This window comes from Rhinoderma darwinii, assembly GCF_050947455.1.
Source record: "Rhinoderma darwinii isolate aRhiDar2 chromosome 5 unlocalized genomic scaffold, aRhiDar2.hap1 SUPER_5_unloc_25, whole genome shotgun sequence".
NCBI classification, from domain to species: Eukaryota; Metazoa; Chordata; class Amphibia; order Anura; family Rhinodermatidae; genus Rhinoderma; species Rhinoderma darwinii.
Genome location: NW_027461782.1, coordinates 139,190 through 158,040, shown reverse-complemented (window position 1 = coordinate 158,040; position 18,851 = coordinate 139,190). Strand labels below are relative to the sequence as shown.

General features: G+C 48.9%; 11 non-coding genes and 2 pseudogenes across 11 annotated transcripts; all 13 read right to left on the bottom strand.

Annotated features, from left to right (window-relative positions):
- Positions 1-1,170: 1,170 nt before the first annotated feature.
- On the bottom strand, positions 1,171-1,361 carry LOC142688092 (U2 spliceosomal RNA). The gene has a single exon (XR_012857252.1). It is a non-coding gene; the product is annotated as a U2 spliceosomal RNA (small nuclear RNA).
- A 1,297-nt stretch (positions 1,362-2,658) lies between these two features.
- Positions 2,659-2,849, bottom strand: LOC142688091 (U2 spliceosomal RNA). Its single transcript, XR_012857251.1, has one exon. It is a non-coding gene; the product is annotated as a U2 spliceosomal RNA (small nuclear RNA).
- Positions 2,850-4,150: 1,301 nt separating this feature from the next.
- Positions 4,151-4,341, bottom strand: LOC142688090 (U2 spliceosomal RNA). The gene has a single exon (XR_012857250.1). It is a non-coding gene; the product is annotated as a U2 spliceosomal RNA (small nuclear RNA).
- A 1,301-nt stretch (positions 4,342-5,642) lies between these two features.
- LOC142688089 (U2 spliceosomal RNA) lies at positions 5,643-5,833 on the bottom strand. The gene has a single exon (XR_012857249.1). It is a non-coding gene; the product is annotated as a U2 spliceosomal RNA (small nuclear RNA).
- Positions 5,834-7,134: 1,301 nt separating this feature from the next.
- Positions 7,135-7,313, bottom strand: LOC142688375 (U2 spliceosomal RNA; annotated as a pseudogene).
- Positions 7,314-8,101: 788 nt separating this feature from the next.
- On the bottom strand, positions 8,102-8,171 carry LOC142688407 (U2 spliceosomal RNA; annotated as a pseudogene).
- A 1,297-nt stretch (positions 8,172-9,468) lies between these two features.
- LOC142688087 (U2 spliceosomal RNA) lies at positions 9,469-9,659 on the bottom strand. The gene has a single exon (XR_012857247.1). It is a non-coding gene; the product is annotated as a U2 spliceosomal RNA (small nuclear RNA).
- A 1,301-nt stretch (positions 9,660-10,960) lies between these two features.
- Positions 10,961-11,151, bottom strand: LOC142688086 (U2 spliceosomal RNA). Its single transcript, XR_012857246.1, has one exon. It is a non-coding gene; the product is annotated as a U2 spliceosomal RNA (small nuclear RNA).
- Positions 11,152-12,452: 1,301 nt separating this feature from the next.
- On the bottom strand, positions 12,453-12,643 carry LOC142688084 (U2 spliceosomal RNA). Its single transcript, XR_012857245.1, has one exon. It is a non-coding gene; the product is annotated as a U2 spliceosomal RNA (small nuclear RNA).
- A 1,301-nt stretch (positions 12,644-13,944) lies between these two features.
- LOC142688083 (U2 spliceosomal RNA) lies at positions 13,945-14,135 on the bottom strand. The gene has a single exon (XR_012857244.1). It is a non-coding gene; the product is annotated as a U2 spliceosomal RNA (small nuclear RNA).
- Positions 14,136-15,436: 1,301 nt separating this feature from the next.
- LOC142688082 (U2 spliceosomal RNA) lies at positions 15,437-15,627 on the bottom strand. Its single transcript, XR_012857243.1, has one exon. It is a non-coding gene; the product is annotated as a U2 spliceosomal RNA (small nuclear RNA).
- A 1,301-nt stretch (positions 15,628-16,928) lies between these two features.
- Positions 16,929-17,119, bottom strand: LOC142688081 (U2 spliceosomal RNA). The gene has a single exon (XR_012857242.1). It is a non-coding gene; the product is annotated as a U2 spliceosomal RNA (small nuclear RNA).
- A 1,301-nt stretch (positions 17,120-18,420) lies between these two features.
- On the bottom strand, positions 18,421-18,611 carry LOC142688080 (U2 spliceosomal RNA). Its single transcript, XR_012857241.1, has one exon. It is a non-coding gene; the product is annotated as a U2 spliceosomal RNA (small nuclear RNA).
- Between the last annotated feature and the right edge of the window lie 240 nt (positions 18,612-18,851).

Genomic DNA, 18,851 nt, shown 5'->3' with positions numbered 1-18,851 from the left:
GGGAGGTGAATAAAGGCCGGAGAGGAAGCTACACAGGATTTGCTTCTTTTGCTTGCACCACAATGCAGTGCTGAAAGAGGAGGAATCTACATAAAAACGCCTTCCTGGCAACGCCCAAATGCCCTCCTGCCATGCAGATAAACACTGGCAGCGGCAGCAAGTGCATGCCCACAGCCACCCCTTGTTCCTTCACACCTTGTATCAGCTTTAATCCAGTCCAGTCCGGTGCTGCCTGCTGAGCAGCACTGACCAACACTGCCTGGGCCCAGGCTTTTATCTCTGAGGCAGGCCCCATTATGATGTCAGAAAGCTGGCTCTGGAATCCTGAGGGCTCCACTATGACACGTGCAAAGTTCCGTCTGAACTTTATATAAGACGGTGCGGCTCAGTCAGTCACTCAGTGTTGCCTGAGAGGGCAACACTGCAACAGCCGGCCGCCAGGCTGTCTTTTTTTTGCACATTTATTTGCCTCCAGGAGGCCACAAGAGGGAGACAAGGGACTGCAAAATGGAAAATAAGCATCCACCAACTTTACAGACAACTTCTCTTTGCTCCTACAACCTCCATCCTTGCACAGTTTGTTATTCTTCTAGGTAACATAGTAACAAATCCAAATTGCTGCTCTCTTTGTAGGCAAGCAAGGCTTTGTTGCAACTGCAATTCTTACTTCTTCTTGAAATGTAGGGACGACAGTACATTCCATCACATCCATGTAGTGTACACAGGTAGGTCCATTGTGGCGGGCAGGCAGGCAGGCAGGCAGGCAGGCGGGCGGGCGGGCGGGCGGGCGGCTTTAATGGCTGTTTGCTGTTCCCCTACTCCACTCCGCTATTTGACTGTGGTGCTGCATCAATCAGTGGCTGGCTCAGGTGCAGCTCTTTAACCTACCTAGGAGGGAGGGCGGAGAGAAGACAAGGAAGGTGAATGAGCTGTTCCAATGTGAAATGCCGGAAACACAGAAACACAGAAGACACACACACAACAAGAGGTGGCAATGTATTAATTAATTGCATTTAATAAATGAGCTCATTATCACACATGACTGTACAAATGCATTGTCCAACAGGTGTTGAAATAATGGGATTAAAAGGGGAGATCCCATCAGAAAGACAAAAACAATAGCAAACACAAATAGCACTTTTGGAATCTGATTTTAGTCAACACATAAGGGAAGGGTGCACCGGTCCTGGAAATACTGCAATACCAGGTCAATGCGTGGAGTGGACAGAGCAAGCTCTATTTCCATCTCCCTGTTCTAAAAATCCATTTAATATATGGTCCCCAGATAGGGGACGTATCAGATATTAAACTGATAAGAACAGATACTACACTTGATCTTAGCCAAAAGGCCGAGAAGCGATAACCCGAGCGGCCCTTGCCTTGCCCGAGCCTGTCCCATACTGCTGTTCACCCCTTGCAGCGATTGATTCAGCCTACTCCTAGGCAATTCCATGGGGCCCTGCAGGCTCACACACATTTACAGCTACTAAGCGGGAGGTGAATAAAGGCCGGAGAGGAAGCTACACAGGATTTGCTTCTTTTGCTTGCACCACAATGCAGTGCTGAAAGAGGAGGAATCTACATAAAAACGCCTTCCTGGCAACGCCCAAATGCCCTCCTGCCATGCAGATAAACACTGGCAGCGGCAGCAAGTGCATGCCCACAGCCACCCCTTGTTCCTTCACACCTTGTATCAGCTTTAATCCAGTCCAGTCCGGTGCTGCCTGCTGAGCAGCACTGACCAACACTGCCTGGGCCCAGGCTTTTATCTCTGAGGCAGGCCCCATTATGATGTCAGAAAGCTGGCTCTGGAATCCTGAGGGCTCCACTATGACACGTGCAAAGTTCCGTCTGAACTTTATATAAGACGGTGCGGCTCAGTCAGTCACTCAGTGTTGCCTGAGAGGGCAACACTGCAACAGCCGGCCGCCAGGCTGTCTTTTTTTTGCACATTTATTTGCCTCCAGGAGGCCACAAGAGGGAGACAAGGGACTGCAAAATGGAAAATAAGCATCCACCAACTTTACAGACAACTTCTCTTTGCTCCTACAACCTCCATCCTTGCACAGTTTGTTATTCTTCTAGGTAACATAGTAACAAATCCAAATTGCTGCTCTCTTTGTAGGCAAGCAAGGCTTTGTTGCAACTGCAATTCTTACTTCTTCTTGAAATGTAGGGACGACAGTACATTCCATCACATCCATGTAGTGTACACAGGTAGGTCCATTGTGGCGGGCAGGCAGGCAGGCAGGCAGGCGGGCGGGCGGGCGGGCGGGCGGCTTTAATGGCTGTTTGCTGTTCCCCTACTCCACTCCGCTATTTGACTGTGGTGCTGCATCAATCAGTGGCTGGCTCAGGTGCAGCTCTTTAACCTACCTAGGAGGGAGGGCGGAGAGAAGACAAGGAAGGTGAATGAGCTGTTCCAATGTGAAATGCCGGAAACACAGAAACACAGAAGACACACACACAACAAGAGGTGGCAATGTATTAATTAATTGCATTTAATAAATGAGCTCATTATCACACATGACTGTACAAATGCATTGTCCAACAGGTGTTGAAATAATGGGATTAAAAGGGGAGATCCCATCAGAAAGACAAAAACAATAGCAAACACAAATAGCACTTTTGGAATCTGATTTTAGTCAACACATAAGGGAAGGGTGCACCGGTCCTGGAAATACTGCAATACCAGGTCAATGCGTGGAGTGGACAGAGCAAGCTCTATTTCCATCTCCCTGTTCTAAAAATCCATTTAATATATGGTCCCCAGATAGGGGACGTATCAGATATTAAACTGATAAGAACAGATACTACACTTGATCTTAGCCAAAAGGCCGAGAAGCGATAACCCGAGCGGCCCTTGCCTTGCCCGAGCCTGTCCCATACTGCTGTTCACCCCTTGCAGCGATTGATTCAGCCTACTCCTAGGCAATTCCATGGGGCCCTGCAGGCTCACACACATTTACAGCTACTAAGCGGGAGGTGAATAAAGGCCGGAGAGGAAGCTACACAGGATTTGCTTCTTTTGCTTGCACCACAATGCAGTGCTGAAAGAGGAGGAATCTACATAAAAACGCCTTCCTGGCAACGCCCAAATGCCCTCCTGCCATGCAGATAAACACTGGCAGCGGCAGCAAGTGCATGCCCACAGCCACCCCTTGTTCCTTCACACCTTGTATCAGCTTTAATCCAGTCCAGTCCGGTGCTGCCTGCTGAGCAGCACTGACCAACACTGCCTGGGCCCAGGCTTTTATCTCTGAGGCAGGCCCCATTATGATGTCAGAAAGCTGGCTCTGGAATCCTGAGGGCTCCACTATGACACGTGCAAAGTTCCGTCTGAACTTTATATAAGACGGTGCGGCTCAGTCAGTCACTCAGTGTTGCCTGAGAGGGCAACACTGCAACAGCCGGCCGCCAGGCTGTCTTTTTTTTGCACATTTATTTGCCTCCAGGAGGCCACAAGAGGGAGACAAGGGACTGCAAAATGGAAAATAAGCATCCACCAACTTTACAGACAACTTCTCTTTGCTCCTACAACCTCCATCCTTGCACAGTTTGTTATTCTTCTAGGTAACATAGTAACAAATCCAAATTGCTGCTCTCTTTGTAGGCAAGCAAGGCTTTGTTGCAACTGCAATTCTTACTTCTTCTTGAAATGTAGGGACGACAGTACATTCCATCACATCCATGTAGTGTACACAGGTAGGTCCATTGTGGCGGGCAGGCAGGCAGGCAGGCAGGCAGGCGGGCGGGCGGGCGGGCGGGCGGCTTTAATGGCTGTTTGCTGTTCCCCTACTCCACTCCGCTATTTGACTGTGGTGCTGCATCAATCAGTGGCTGGCTCAGGTGCAGCTCTTTAACCTACCTAGGAGGGAGGGCGGAGAGAAGACAAGGAAGGTGAATGAGCTGTTCCAATGTGAAATGCCGGAAACACAGAAACACAGAAGACACACACACAACAAGAGGTGGCAATGTATTAATTAATTGCATTTAATAAATGAGCTCATTATCACACATGACTGTACAAATGCATTGTCCAACAGGTGTTGAAATAATGGGATTAAAAGGGGAGATCCCATCAGAAAGACAAAAACAATAGCAAACACAAATAGCACTTTTGGAATCTGATTTTAGTCAACACATAAGGGAAGGGTGCACCGGTCCTGGAAATACTGCAATACCAGGTCAATGCGTGGAGTGGACAGAGCAAGCTCTATTTCCATCTCCCTGTTCTAAAAATCCATTTAATATATGGTCCCCAGATAGGGGACGTATCAGATATTAAACTGATAAGAACAGATACTACACTTGATCTTAGCCAAAAGGCCGAGAAGCGATAACCCGAGCGGCCCTTGCCTTGCCCGAGCCTGTCCCATACTGCTGTTCACCCCTTGCAGCGATTGATTCAGCCTACTCCTAGGCAATTCCATGGGGCCCTGCAGGCTCACACACATTTACAGCTACTAAGCGGGAGGTGAATAAAGGCCGGAGAGGAAGCTACACAGGATTTGCTTCTTTTGCTTGCACCACAATGCAGTGCTGAAAGAGGAGGAATCTACATAAAAACGCCTTCCTGGCAACGCCCAAATGCCCTCCTGCCATGCAGATAAACACTGGCAGCGGCAGCAAGTGCATGCCCACAGCCACCCCTTGTTCCTTCACACCTTGTATCAGCTTTAATCCAGTCCAGTCCGGTGCTGCCTGCTGAGCAGCACTGACCAACACTGCCTGGGCCCAGGCTTTTATCTCTGAGGCAGGCCCCATTATGATGTCAGAAAGCTGGCTCTGGAATCCTGAGGGCTCCACTATGACACGTGCAAAGTTCCGTCTGAACTTTATATAAGACGGTGCGGCTCAGTCAGTCACTCAGTGTTGCCTGAGAGGGCAACACTGCAACAGCCGGCCGCCAGGCTGTCTTTTTTTTGCACATTTATTTGCCTCCAGGAGGCCACAAGAGGGAGACAAGGGACTGCAAAATGGAAAATAAGCATCCACCAACTTTACAGACAACTTCTCTTTGCTCCTACAACCTCCATCCTTGCACAGTTTGTTATTCTTCTAGGTAACATAGTAACAAATCCAAATTGCTGCTCTCTTTGTAGGCAAGCAAGGCTTTGTTGCAACTGCAATTCTTACTTCTTCTTGAAATGTAGGGACGACAGTACATTCCATCACATCCATGTAGTGTACACAGGTAGGTCCATTGTGGCGGGCAGGCAGGCAGGCAGGCAGGCAGGCGGGCGGGCGGGCGGGCGGGCGGCTTTAATGGCTGTTTGCTGTTCCCCTACTCCACTCCGCTATTTGACTGTGGTGCTGCATCAATCAGTGGCTGGCTCAGGTGCAGCTCTTTAACCTACCTAGGAGGGAGGGCGGAGAGAAGACAAGGAAGGTGAATGAGCTGTTCCAATGTGAAATGCCGGAAACACAGAAACACAGAAGACACACACACAACAAGAGGTGGCAATGTATTAATTAATTGCATTTAATAAATGAGCTCATTATCACACATGACTGTACAAATGCATTGTCCAACAGGTGTTGAAATAATGGGATTAAAAGGGGAGATCCCATCAGAAAGACAAAAACAATAGCAAACACAAATAGCACTTTTGGAATCTGATTTTAGTCAACACATAAGGGAAGGGTGCACCGGTCCTGGAAATACTGCAATACCAGGTCAATGCGTGGAGTGGACAGAGCAAGCTCTATTTCCATCTCCCTGTTCTAAAAATCCATTTAATATATGGTCCCCAGATAGGGGACGTATCAGATATTAAACTGATAAGAACAGATACTACACTTGATCTTAGCCAAAAGGCCGAGAAGCGATAACCCGAGCGGCCCTTGCCTTGCCCGAGCCTGTCCCATACTGCTGTTCACCCCTTGCAGCGATTGATTCAGCCTACTCCTAGGCAATTCCATGGGGCCCTGCAGGCTCACACACATTTACAGCTACTAAGCGGGAGGTGAATAAAGGCCGGAGAGGAAGCTACACAGGATTTGCTTCTTTTGCTTGCACCACAATGCAGTGCTGAAAGAGGAGGAATCTACATAAAAACGCCTTCCTGGCAACGCCCAAATGCCCTCCTGCCATGCAGATAAACACTGGCAGCGGCAGCAAGTGCATGCCCACAGCCACCCCTTGTTCCTTCACACCTTGTATCAGCTTTAATCCAGTCCAGTCCGGTGCTGCCTGCTGAGCAGCACTGACCAACACTGCCTGGGCCCAGGCTTTTATCTCTGAGGCAGGCCCCATTATGATGTCAGAAAGCTGGCTCTGGAATCCTGAGGGCTCCACTATGACACGTGCAAAGTTCCGTCTGAACTTTATATAAGACGGTGCGGCTCAGTCAGTCACTCAGTGTTGCCTGAGAGGGCAACACTGCAACAGCCGGCCGCCAGGCTGTCTTTTTTTTGCACATTTATTTGCCTCCAGGAGGCCACAAGAGGGAGACAAGGGACTGCAAAATGGAAAATAAGCATCCACCAACTTTACAGACAACTTCTCTTTGCTCCTACAACCTCCATCCTTGCACAGTTTGTTATTCTTCTAGGTAACATAGTAACAAATCCAAATTGCTGCTCTCTTTGTAGGCAAGCAAGGCTTTGTTGCAACTGCAATTCTTACTTCTTCTTGAAATGTAGGGACGACAGTACATTCCATCACATCCATGTAGTGTACACAGGTAGGTCCATTGTGGCGGGCAGGCAGGCAGGCAGGCAGGCAGGCGGGCGGGCGGGCGGGCGGGCGGCTTTAATGGCTGTTTGCTGTTCCCCTACTCCACTCCGCTATTTGACTGTGGTGCTGCATCAATCAGTGGCTGGCTCAGGTGCAGCTCTTTAACCTACCTAGGAGGGAGGGCGGAGAGAAGACAAGGAAGGTGAATGAGCTGTTCCAATGTGAAATGCCGGAAACACAGAAACACAGAAGACACACACACAACAAGAGGTGGCAATGTATTAATTAATTGCATTTAATAAATGAGCTCATTATCACACATGACTGTACAAATGCATTGTCCAACAGGTGTTGAAATAATGGGATTAAAAGGGGAGATCCCATCAGAAAGACAAAAACAATAGCAAACACAAATAGCACTTTTGGAATCTGATTTTAGTCAACACATAAGGGAAGGGTGCACCGGTCCTGGAAATACTGCAATACCAGGTCAATGCGTGGAGTGGACAGAGCAAGCTCTATTTCCATCTCCCTGTTCTAAAAATCCATTTAATATATGGTCCCCAGATAGGGGACGTATCAGATATTAAACTGATAAGAACAGATTTTTTTTTTTTATTGAAAGCCCGAGTCGTGCTTTCTATCACCCAAGTGCATAAAAAGTGCAGAGGTGCCACACAAAAAGTGCACAAGGATGCGGTCTATCGCAGCCCTTCTCTTAAAAGAGAGAGGCCCCGCATAACCATTCCCTGACCCTCCAAACCATAGGCCTAGAGGATCAAGGATCGATGGTCCCCCCTCGCCGAAGCTTAGGGAGACCCAAACACACTCCTAGGCTTCTACCTGGGCTGCCACCCCAGTGTCCACCTAGGAGCCTGCATCCTAGTTGCACCTCCCCTCCGAAGAAGGGAGGCCGGGTTGCAGGGGAAAAAGGAACCAGAAGGCCACACATTTTCCCCCTAGACCTCAGGAGGGTCCCAAAAGGGCACCGCATCCCAAAATCCTTGTGACAAACGTGACAAACACACAGTGAAAAACAAAATTAAATAAGTGGATGTGCGCTGTGATACAGCCTGGACATCCGCCAGGTATAAAAAAATTCCTCATCTCCCAGCCAGAAGGCCGGGAGAATAAAGGTGTGTGCTCATATAGCGTGAAAGAGAGTGCGTGCAAGTGTGCCTTCACTCAGTGGGATCCCACCCCCAGTGAGTTAGGGCACCCCAGGGTCACCAGCCCTGGGGCACATAGCAACTCGGGCTTCCAAACTACCCGGCCTAATGACCTCGATCCGGCGGTCGCCTGGTCACCTACAAATGGTACCTTTAAACCAAATGCGTACACCAGAGCGATGACCGTTGTGGTTCCCTGCCCTCACCTCGGCGTTCTGTCATCCCCCTACGATGGCCCACGTACCACCGGCAGGGATGATTACTAACCTCAGCTTGAGCAGGTACTACACTTGATCTTAGCCAAAAGGCCGAGAAGCGATAACCCGAGCGGCCCTTGCCTTGCCCGAGCCTGTCCCATACTGCTGTTCACCCCTTGCAGCGATTGATTCAGCCTACTCCTAGGCAATTCCATGGGGCCCTGCAGGCTCACACACATTTACAGCTACTAAGCGGGAGGTGAATAAAGGCCGGAGAGGAAGCTACACAGGATTTGCTTCTTTTGCTTGCACCACAATGCAGTGCTGAAAGAGGAGGAATCTACATAAAAACGCCTTCCTGGCAACGCCCAAATGCCCTCCTGCCATGCAGATAAACACTGGCAGCGGCAGCAAGTGCATGCCCACAGCCACCCCTTGTTCCTTCACACCTTGTATCAGCTTTAATCCAGTCCAGTCCGGTGCTGCCTGCTGAGCAGCACTGACCAACACTGCCTGGGCCCAGGCTTTTATCTCTGAGGCAGGCCCCATTATGATGTCAGAAAGCTGGCTCTGGAATCCTGAGGGCTCCACTATGACACGTGCAAAGTTCCGTCTGAACTTTATATAAGACGGTGCGGCTCAGTCAGTCACTCAGTGTTGCCTGAGAGGGCAACACTGCAACAGCCGGCCGCCAGGCTGTCTTTTTTTTGCACATTTATTTGCCTCCAGGAGGCCACAAGAGGGAGACAAGGGACTGCAAAATGGAAAATAAGCATCCACCAACTTTACAGACAACTTCTCTTTGCTCCTACAACCTCCATCCTTGCACAGTTTGTTATTCTTCTAGGTAACATAGTAACAAATCCAAATTGCTGCTCTCTTTGTAGGCAAGCAAGGCTTTGTTGCAACTGCAATTCTTACTTCTTCTTGAAATGTAGGGACGACAGTACATTCCATCACATCCATGTAGTGTACACAGGTAGGTCCATTGTGGCGGGCAGGCAGGCAGGCAGGCAGGCGGGCGGGCGGGCGGGCGGGCGGCTTTAATGGCTGTTTGCTGTTCCCCTACTCCACTCCGCTATTTGACTGTGGTGCTGCATCAATCAGTGGCTGGCTCAGGTGCAGCTCTTTAACCTACCTAGGAGGGAGGGCGGAGAGAAGACAAGGAAGGTGAATGAGCTGTTCCAATGTGAAATGCCGGAAACACAGAAACACAGAAGACACACACACAACAAGAGGTGGCAATGTATTAATTAATTGCATTTAATAAATGAGCTCATTATCACACATGACTGTACAAATGCATTGTCCAACAGGTGTTGAAATAATGGGATTAAAAGGGGAGATCCCATCAGAAAGACAAAAACAATAGCAAACACAAATAGCACTTTTGGAATCTGATTTTAGTCAACACATAAGGGAAGGGTGCACCGGTCCTGGAAATACTGCAATACCAGGTCAATGCGTGGAGTGGACAGAGCAAGCTCTATTTCCATCTCCCTGTTCTAAAAATCCATTTAATATATGGTCCCCAGATAGGGGACGTATCAGATATTAAACTGATAAGAACAGATACTACACTTGATCTTAGCCAAAAGGCCGAGAAGCGATAACCCGAGCGGCCCTTGCCTTGCCCGAGCCTGTCCCATACTGCTGTTCACCCCTTGCAGCGATTGATTCAGCCTACTCCTAGGCAATTCCATGGGGCCCTGCAGGCTCACACACATTTACAGCTACTAAGCGGGAGGTGAATAAAGGCCGGAGAGGAAGCTACACAGGATTTGCTTCTTTTGCTTGCACCACAATGCAGTGCTGAAAGAGGAGGAATCTACATAAAAACGCCTTCCTGGCAACGCCCAAATGCCCTCCTGCCATGCAGATAAACACTGGCAGCGGCAGCAAGTGCATGCCCACAGCCACCCCTTGTTCCTTCACACCTTGTATCAGCTTTAATCCAGTCCAGTCCGGTGCTGCCTGCTGAGCAGCACTGACCAACACTGCCTGGGCCCAGGCTTTTATCTCTGAGGCAGGCCCCATTATGATGTCAGAAAGCTGGCTCTGGAATCCTGAGGGCTCCACTATGACACGTGCAAAGTTCCGTCTGAACTTTATATAAGACGGTGCGGCTCAGTCAGTCACTCAGTGTTGCCTGAGAGGGCAACACTGCAACAGCCGGCCGCCAGGCTGTCTTTTTTTTGCACATTTATTTGCCTCCAGGAGGCCACAAGAGGGAGACAAGGGACTGCAAAATGGAAAATAAGCATCCACCAACTTTACAGACAACTTCTCTTTGCTCCTACAACCTCCATCCTTGCACAGTTTGTTATTCTTCTAGGTAACATAGTAACAAATCCAAATTGCTGCTCTCTTTGTAGGCAAGCAAGGCTTTGTTGCAACTGCAATTCTTACTTCTTCTTGAAATGTAGGGACGACAGTACATTCCATCACATCCATGTAGTGTACACAGGTAGGTCCATTGTGGCGGGCAGGCAGGCAGGCAGGCAGGCAGGCGGGCGGGCGGGCGGGCGGGCGGCTTTAATGGCTGTTTGCTGTTCCCCTACTCCACTCCGCTATTTGACTGTGGTGCTGCATCAATCAGTGGCTGGCTCAGGTGCAGCTCTTTAACCTACCTAGGAGGGAGGGCGGAGAGAAGACAAGGAAGGTGAATGAGCTGTTCCAATGTGAAATGCCGGAAACACAGAAACACAGAAGACACACACACAACAAGAGGTGGCAATGTATTAATTAATTGCATTTAATAAATGAGCTCATTATCACACATGACTGTACAAATGCATTGTCCAACAGGTGTTGAAATAATGGGATTAAAAGGGGAGATCCCATCAGAAAGACAAAAACAATAGCAAACACAAATAGCACTTTTGGAATCTGATTTTAGTCAACACATAAGGGAAGGGTGCACCGGTCCTGGAAATACTGCAATACCAGGTCAATGCGTGGAGTGGACAGAGCAAGCTCTATTTCCATCTCCCTGTTCTAAAAATCCATTTAATATATGGTCCCCAGATAGGGGACGTATCAGATATTAAACTGATAAGAACAGATACTACACTTGATCTTAGCCAAAAGGCCGAGAAGCGATAACCCGAGCGGCCCTTGCCTTGCCCGAGCCTGTCCCATACTGCTGTTCACCCCTTGCAGCGATTGATTCAGCCTACTCCTAGGCAATTCCATGGGGCCCTGCAGGCTCACACACATTTACAGCTACTAAGCGGGAGGTGAATAAAGGCCGGAGAGGAAGCTACACAGGATTTGCTTCTTTTGCTTGCACCACAATGCAGTGCTGAAAGAGGAGGAATCTACATAAAAACGCCTTCCTGGCAACGCCCAAATGCCCTCCTGCCATGCAGATAAACACTGGCAGCGGCAGCAAGTGCATGCCCACAGCCACCCCTTGTTCCTTCACACCTTGTATCAGCTTTAATCCAGTCCAGTCCGGTGCTGCCTGCTGAGCAGCACTGACCAACACTGCCTGGGCCCAGGCTTTTATCTCTGAGGCAGGCCCCATTATGATGTCAGAAAGCTGGCTCTGGAATCCTGAGGGCTCCACTATGACACGTGCAAAGTTCCGTCTGAACTTTATATAAGACGGTGCGGCTCAGTCAGTCACTCAGTGTTGCCTGAGAGGGCAACACTGCAACAGCCGGCCGCCAGGCTGTCTTTTTTTTGCACATTTATTTGCCTCCAGGAGGCCACAAGAGGGAGACAAGGGACTGCAAAATGGAAAATAAGCATCCACCAACTTTACAGACAACTTCTCTTTGCTCCTACAACCTCCATCCTTGCACAGTTTGTTATTCTTCTAGGTAACATAGTAACAAATCCAAATTGCTGCTCTCTTTGTAGGCAAGCAAGGCTTTGTTGCAACTGCAATTCTTACTTCTTCTTGAAATGTAGGGACGACAGTACATTCCATCACATCCATGTAGTGTACACAGGTAGGTCCATTGTGGCGGGCAGGCAGGCAGGCAGGCAGGCAGGCGGGCGGGCGGGCGGGCGGGCGGCTTTAATGGCTGTTTGCTGTTCCCCTACTCCACTCCGCTATTTGACTGTGGTGCTGCATCAATCAGTGGCTGGCTCAGGTGCAGCTCTTTAACCTACCTAGGAGGGAGGGCGGAGAGAAGACAAGGAAGGTGAATGAGCTGTTCCAATGTGAAATGCCGGAAACACAGAAACACAGAAGACACACACACAACAAGAGGTGGCAATGTATTAATTAATTGCATTTAATAAATGAGCTCATTATCACACATGACTGTACAAATGCATTGTCCAACAGGTGTTGAAATAATGGGATTAAAAGGGGAGATCCCATCAGAAAGACAAAAACAATAGCAAACACAAATAGCACTTTTGGAATCTGATTTTAGTCAACACATAAGGGAAGGGTGCACCGGTCCTGGAAATACTGCAATACCAGGTCAATGCGTGGAGTGGACAGAGCAAGCTCTATTTCCATCTCCCTGTTCTAAAAATCCATTTAATATATGGTCCCCAGATAGGGGACGTATCAGATATTAAACTGATAAGAACAGATACTACACTTGATCTTAGCCAAAAGGCCGAGAAGCGATAACCCGAGCGGCCCTTGCCTTGCCCGAGCCTGTCCCATACTGCTGTTCACCCCTTGCAGCGATTGATTCAGCCTACTCCTAGGCAATTCCATGGGGCCCTGCAGGCTCACACACATTTACAGCTACTAAGCGGGAGGTGAATAAAGGCCGGAGAGGAAGCTACACAGGATTTGCTTCTTTTGCTTGCACCACAATGCAGTGCTGAAAGAGGAGGAATCTACATAAAAACGCCTTCCTGGCAACGCCCAAATGCCCTCCTGCCATGCAGATAAACACTGGCAGCGGCAGCAAGTGCATGCCCACAGCCACCCCTTGTTCCTTCACACCTTGTATCAGCTTTAATCCAGTCCAGTCCGGTGCTGCCTGCTGAGCAGCACTGACCAACACTGCCTGGGCCCAGGCTTTTATCTCTGAGGCAGGCCCCATTATGATGTCAGAAAGCTGGCTCTGGAATCCTGAGGGCTCCACTATGACACGTGCAAAGTTCCGTCTGAACTTTATATAAGACGGTGCGGCTCAGTCAGTCACTCAGTGTTGCCTGAGAGGGCAACACTGCAACAGCCGGCCGCCAGGCTGTCTTTTTTTTGCACATTTATTTGCCTCCAGGAGGCCACAAGAGGGAGACAAGGGACTGCAAAATGGAAAATAAGCATCCACCAACTTTACAGACAACTTCTCTTTGCTCCTACAACCTCCATCCTTGCACAGTTTGTTATTCTTCTAGGTAACATAGTAACAAATCCAAATTGCTGCTCTCTTTGTAGGCAAGCAAGGCTTTGTTGCAACTGCAATTCTTACTTCTTCTTGAAATGTAGGGACGACAGTACATTCCATCACATCCATGTAGTGTACACAGGTAGGTCCATTGTGGCGGGCAGGCAGGCAGGCAGGCAGGCAGGCGGGCGGGCGGGCGGGCGGGCGGCTTTAATGGCTGTTTGCTGTTCCCCTACTCCACTCCGCTATTTGACTGTGGTGCTGCATCAATCAGTGGCTGGCTCAGGTGCAGCTCTTTAACCTACCTAGGAGGGAGGGCGGAGAGAAGACAAGGAAGGTGAATGAGCTGTTCCAATGTGAAATGCCGGAAACACAGAAACACAGAAGACACACACACAACAAGAGGTGGCAATGTATTAATTAATTGCATTTAATAAATGAGCTCATTATCACACATGACTGTACAAATGCATTGTCCAACAGGTGTTGAAATAATGGGATTAAAAGGGGAGATCCCATCAGAAAGACAAAAACAATAGCAAACACAAATAGCACTTTTGGAATCTGATTTTAGTCAACACATAAGGGAAGGGTGCACCGGTCCTGGAAATACTGCAATACCAGGTCAATGCGTGGAGTGGACAGAGCAAGCTCTATTTCCATCTCCCTGTTCTAAAAATCCATTTAATATATGGTCCCCAGATAGGGGACGTATCAGATATTAAACTGATAAGAACAGATACTACACTTGATCTTAGCCAAAAGGCCGAGAAGCGATAACCCGAGCGGCCCTTGCCTTGCCCGAGCCTGTCCCATACTGCTGTTCACCCCTTGCAGCGATTGATTCAGCCTACTCCTAGGCAATTCCATGGGGCCCTGCAGGCTCACACACATTTACAGCTACTAAGCGGGAGGTGAATAAAGGCCGGAGAGGAAGCTACACAGGATTTGCTTCTTTTGCTTGCACCACAATGCAGTGCTGAAAGAGGAGGAATCTACATAAAAACGCCTTCCTGGCAACGCCCAAATGCCCTCCTGCCATGCAGATAAACACTGGCAGCGGCAGCAAGTGCATGCCCACAGCCACCCCTTGTTCCTTCACACCTTGTATCAGCTTTAATCCAGTCCAGTCCGGTGCTGCCTGCTGAGCAGCACTGACCAACACTGCCTGGGCCCAGGCTTTTATCTCTGAGGCAGGCCCCATTATGATGTCAGAAAGCTGGCTCTGGAATCCTGAGGGCTCCACTATGACACGTGCAAAGTTCCGTCTGAACTTTATATAAGACGGTGCGGCTCAGTCAGTCACTCAGTGTTGCCTGAGAGGGCAACACTGCAACAGCCGGCCGCCAGGCTGTCTTTTTTTTGCACATTTATTTGCCTCCAGGAGGCCACAAGAGGGAGACAAGGGACTGCAAAATGGAAAATAAGCATCCACCAACTTTACAGACAACTTCTCTTTGCTCCTACAACCTCCATCCTTGCACAGTTTGTTATTCTTCTAGGTAACATAGTAACAAATCCAAATTGCTGCTCTCTTTGTAGGCAAGCAAGGCTTTGTTGCAACTGCAATTCTTACTTCTTCTTGAAATGTAGGGACGACAGTACATTCCATCACATCCATGTAGTGTACACAGGTAGGTCCATTGTGGCGGGCAGGCAGGCAGGCAGGCAGGCAGGCGGGCGGGCGGGCGGGCGGGCGGCTTTAATGGCTGTTTGCTGTTCCCCTACTCCACTCCGCTATTTGACTGTGGTGCTGCATCAATCAGTGGCTGGCTCAGGTGCAGCTCTTTAACCTACCTAGGAGGGAGGGCGGAGAGAAGACAAGGAAGGTGAATGAGCTGTTCCAATGTGAAATGCCGGAAACACAGAAACACAGAAGACACACACACAACAAGAGGTGGCAATGTATTAATTAATTGCATTTAATAAATGAGCTCATTATCACACATGACTGTACAAATGCATTGTCCAACAGGTGTTGAAATAATGGGATTAAAAGGGGAGATCCCATCAGAAAGACAAAAACAATAGCAAACACAAATAGCACTTTTGGAATCTGATTTTAGTCAACACATAAGGGAAGGGTGCACCGGTCCTGGAAATACTGCAATACCAGGTCAATGCGTGGAGTGGACAGAGCAAGCTCTATTTCCATCTCCCTGTTCTAAAAATCCATTTAATATATGGTCCCCAGATAGGGGACGTATCAGATATTAAACTGATAAGAACAGATACTACACTTGATCTTAGCCAAAAGGCCGAGAAGCGATAACCCGAGCGGCCCTTGCCTTGCCCGAGCCTGTCCCATACTGCTGTTCACCCCTTGCAGCGATTGATTCAGCCTACTCCTAGGCAATTCCATGGGGCCCTGCAGGCTCACACACATTTACAGCTACTAAGCGGGAGGTGAATAAAGGCCGGAGAGGAAGCTACACAGGATTTGCTTCTTTTGCTTGCACCACAATGCAGTGCTGAAAGAGGAGGAATCTACATAAAAACGCCTTCCTGGCAACGCCCAAATGCCCTCCTGCCATGCAGATAAACACTGGCAGCGGCAGCAAGTGCATGCCCACAGCCACCCCTTGTTCCTTCACACCTTGTATCAGCTTTAATCCAGTCCAGTCCGGTGCTGCCTGCTGAGCAGCACTGACCAACACTGCCTGGGCCCAGGCTTTTATCTCTGAGGCAGGCCCCATTATGATGTCAGAAAGCTGGCTCTGGAATCCTGAGGGCTCCACTATGACACGTGCAAAGTTCCGTCTGAACTTTATATAAGACGGTGCGGCTCAGTCAGTCACTCAGTGTTGCCTGAGAGGGCAACACTGCAACAGCCGGCCGCCAGGCTGTCTTTTTTTTGCACATTTATTTGCCTCCAGGAGGCCACAAGAGGGAGACAAGGGACTGCAAAATGGAAAATAAGCATCCACCAACTTTACAGACAACTTCTCTTTGCTCCTACAACCTCCATCCTTGCACAGTTTGTTATTCTTCTAGGTAACATAGTAACAAATCCAAATTGCTGCTCTCTTTGTAGGCAAGCAAGGCTTTGTTGCAACTGCAATTCTTACTTCTTCTTGAAATGTAGGGACGACAGTACATTCCATCACATCCATGTAGTGTACACAGGTAGGTCCATTGTGGCGGGCAGGCAGGCAGGCAGGCAGGCAGGCGGGCGGGCGGGCGGGCGGGCGGCTTTAATGGCTGTTTGCTGTTCCCCTACTCCACTCCGCTATTTGACTGTGGTGCTGCATCAATCAGTGGCTGGCTCAGGTGCAGCTCTTTAACCTACCTAGGAGGGAGGGCGGAGAGAAGACAAGGAAGGTGAATGAGCTGTTCCAATGTGAAATGCCGGAAACACAGAAACACAGAAGACACACACACAACAAGAGGTGGCAATGTATTAATTAATTGCATTTAATAAATGAGCTCATTATCACACATGACTGTACAAATGCATTGTCCAACAGGTGTTGAAATAATGGGATTAAAAGGGGAGATCCCATCAGAAAGACAAAAACAATAGCAAACACAAATAGCACTTTTGGAATCTGATTTTAGTCAACACATAAGGGAAGGGTGCACCGGTCCTGGAAATACTGCAATACCAGGTCAATGCGTGGAGTGGACAGAGCAAGCTCTATTTCCATCTCCCTGTTCTAAAAATCCATTTAATATATGGTCCCCAGATAGGGGACGTATCAGATATTAAACTGATAAGAACAGATACTACACTTGATCTTAGCCAAAAGGCCGAGAAGCGATAACCCGAGCGGCCCTTGCCTTGCCCGAGCCTGTCCCATACTGCTGTTCACCCCTTGCAGCGATTGATTCAGCCTACTCCTAGGCAATTCCATGGGGCCCTGCAGGCTCACACACATTTACAGCTACTAAGCGGGAGGTGAATAAAGGCCGGAGAGGAAGCTACACAGGATTTGCTTCTTTTGCTTGCACCACAATGCAGTGCTGAAAGAGGAGGAATCTACATAAAAACGCCTTCCTGGCAACGCCCAAATGCCCTCCTGCCATGCAGATAAACACTGGCAGCGGCAGCAAGTGCATGCCCACAGCCACCCCTTGTTCCTTCACACCTTGTATCAGCTTTAATCCAGTCCAGTCCGGTGCTGCCTGCTGAGCAGCACTGACCAACACTGCCTGGGCCCAGGCTTTTATCTCTGAGGCAGGCCCCATTATGATGTCAGAAAGCTGGCTCTGGAATCCTGAGGGCTCCACTATGACACGTGCAAAGTTCCGTCTGAACTTTATATAAGACGGTGCGGCTCAGTCAGTCACTCAGTGTTGCCTGAGAGGGCAACACTGCAACAGCCGGCCGCCAGGCTGTCTTTTTTTTGCACATTTATTTGCCTCCAGGAGGCCACAAGAGGGAGACAAGGGACTGCAAAATGGAAAATAAGCATCCACCAACTTTACAGACAACTTCTCTTTGCTCCTACAACCTCCATCCTTGCACAGTTTGTTATTCTTCTAGGTAACATAGTAACAAATCCAAATTGCTGCTCTCTTTGTAGGCAAGCAAGGCTTTGTTGCAACTGCAATTCTTACTTCTTCTTGAAATGTAGGGACGACAGTACATTCCATCACATCCATGTAGTGTACACAGGTAGGTCCATTGTGGCGGGCAGGCAGGCAGGCAGGCAGGCAGGCGGGCGGGCGGGCGGGCGGGCGGCTTTAATGGCTGTTTGCTGTTCCCCTACTCCACTCCGCTATTTGACTGTGGTGCTGCATCAATCAGTGGCTGGCTCAGGTGCAGCTCTTTAACCTACCTAGGAGGGAGGGCGGAGAGAAGACAAGGAAGGTGAATGAGCTGTTCCAATGTGAAATGCCGGAAACACAGAAACACAGAAGACACACACACAACAAGAGGTGGCAATGTATTAATTAATTGCATTTAATAAATGAGCTCATTATCACACATGACTGTACAAATGCATTGTCCAACAGGTGTTGAAATAATGGGATTAAAAGGGGAGATCCCATCAGAAAGACAAAAACAATAGCAAACACAAATAGCACTTTTGGAATCTGATTTTAGTCAACACATAAGGGAAGGGTGCACCGGTCCTGGAAATACTGCAATACCAGGTCAATGCGTGGAGTGGACAGAGCAAGCTCTATTTCCATCTCCCTGTTCTAAAAATCCATTTAATATATGGTCCCCAGATAGGGGACGTATCAGATATTAAACTGATAAGAACAGATACTACACTTGATCTTAGCCAAAAGGCCGAGAAGCGATAACCCGAGCGGCCCTTGCCTTGCCCGAGCCTGTCCCATACTGCTGTTCACCCCTTGCAGCGATTGATTCAGCCTACTCCTAGGCAATTCCATGGGGCCCTGCAGGCTCACACACATTTACAGCTACTAAGCGGGAGGTGAATAAAGGCCGGAGAGGAAGCTACACAGGATTTGCTTCTTTTGCTTGCACCACAATGCAGTGCTGAAAGAGGAGGAATCTACATAAAAACGCCTTCCTGGC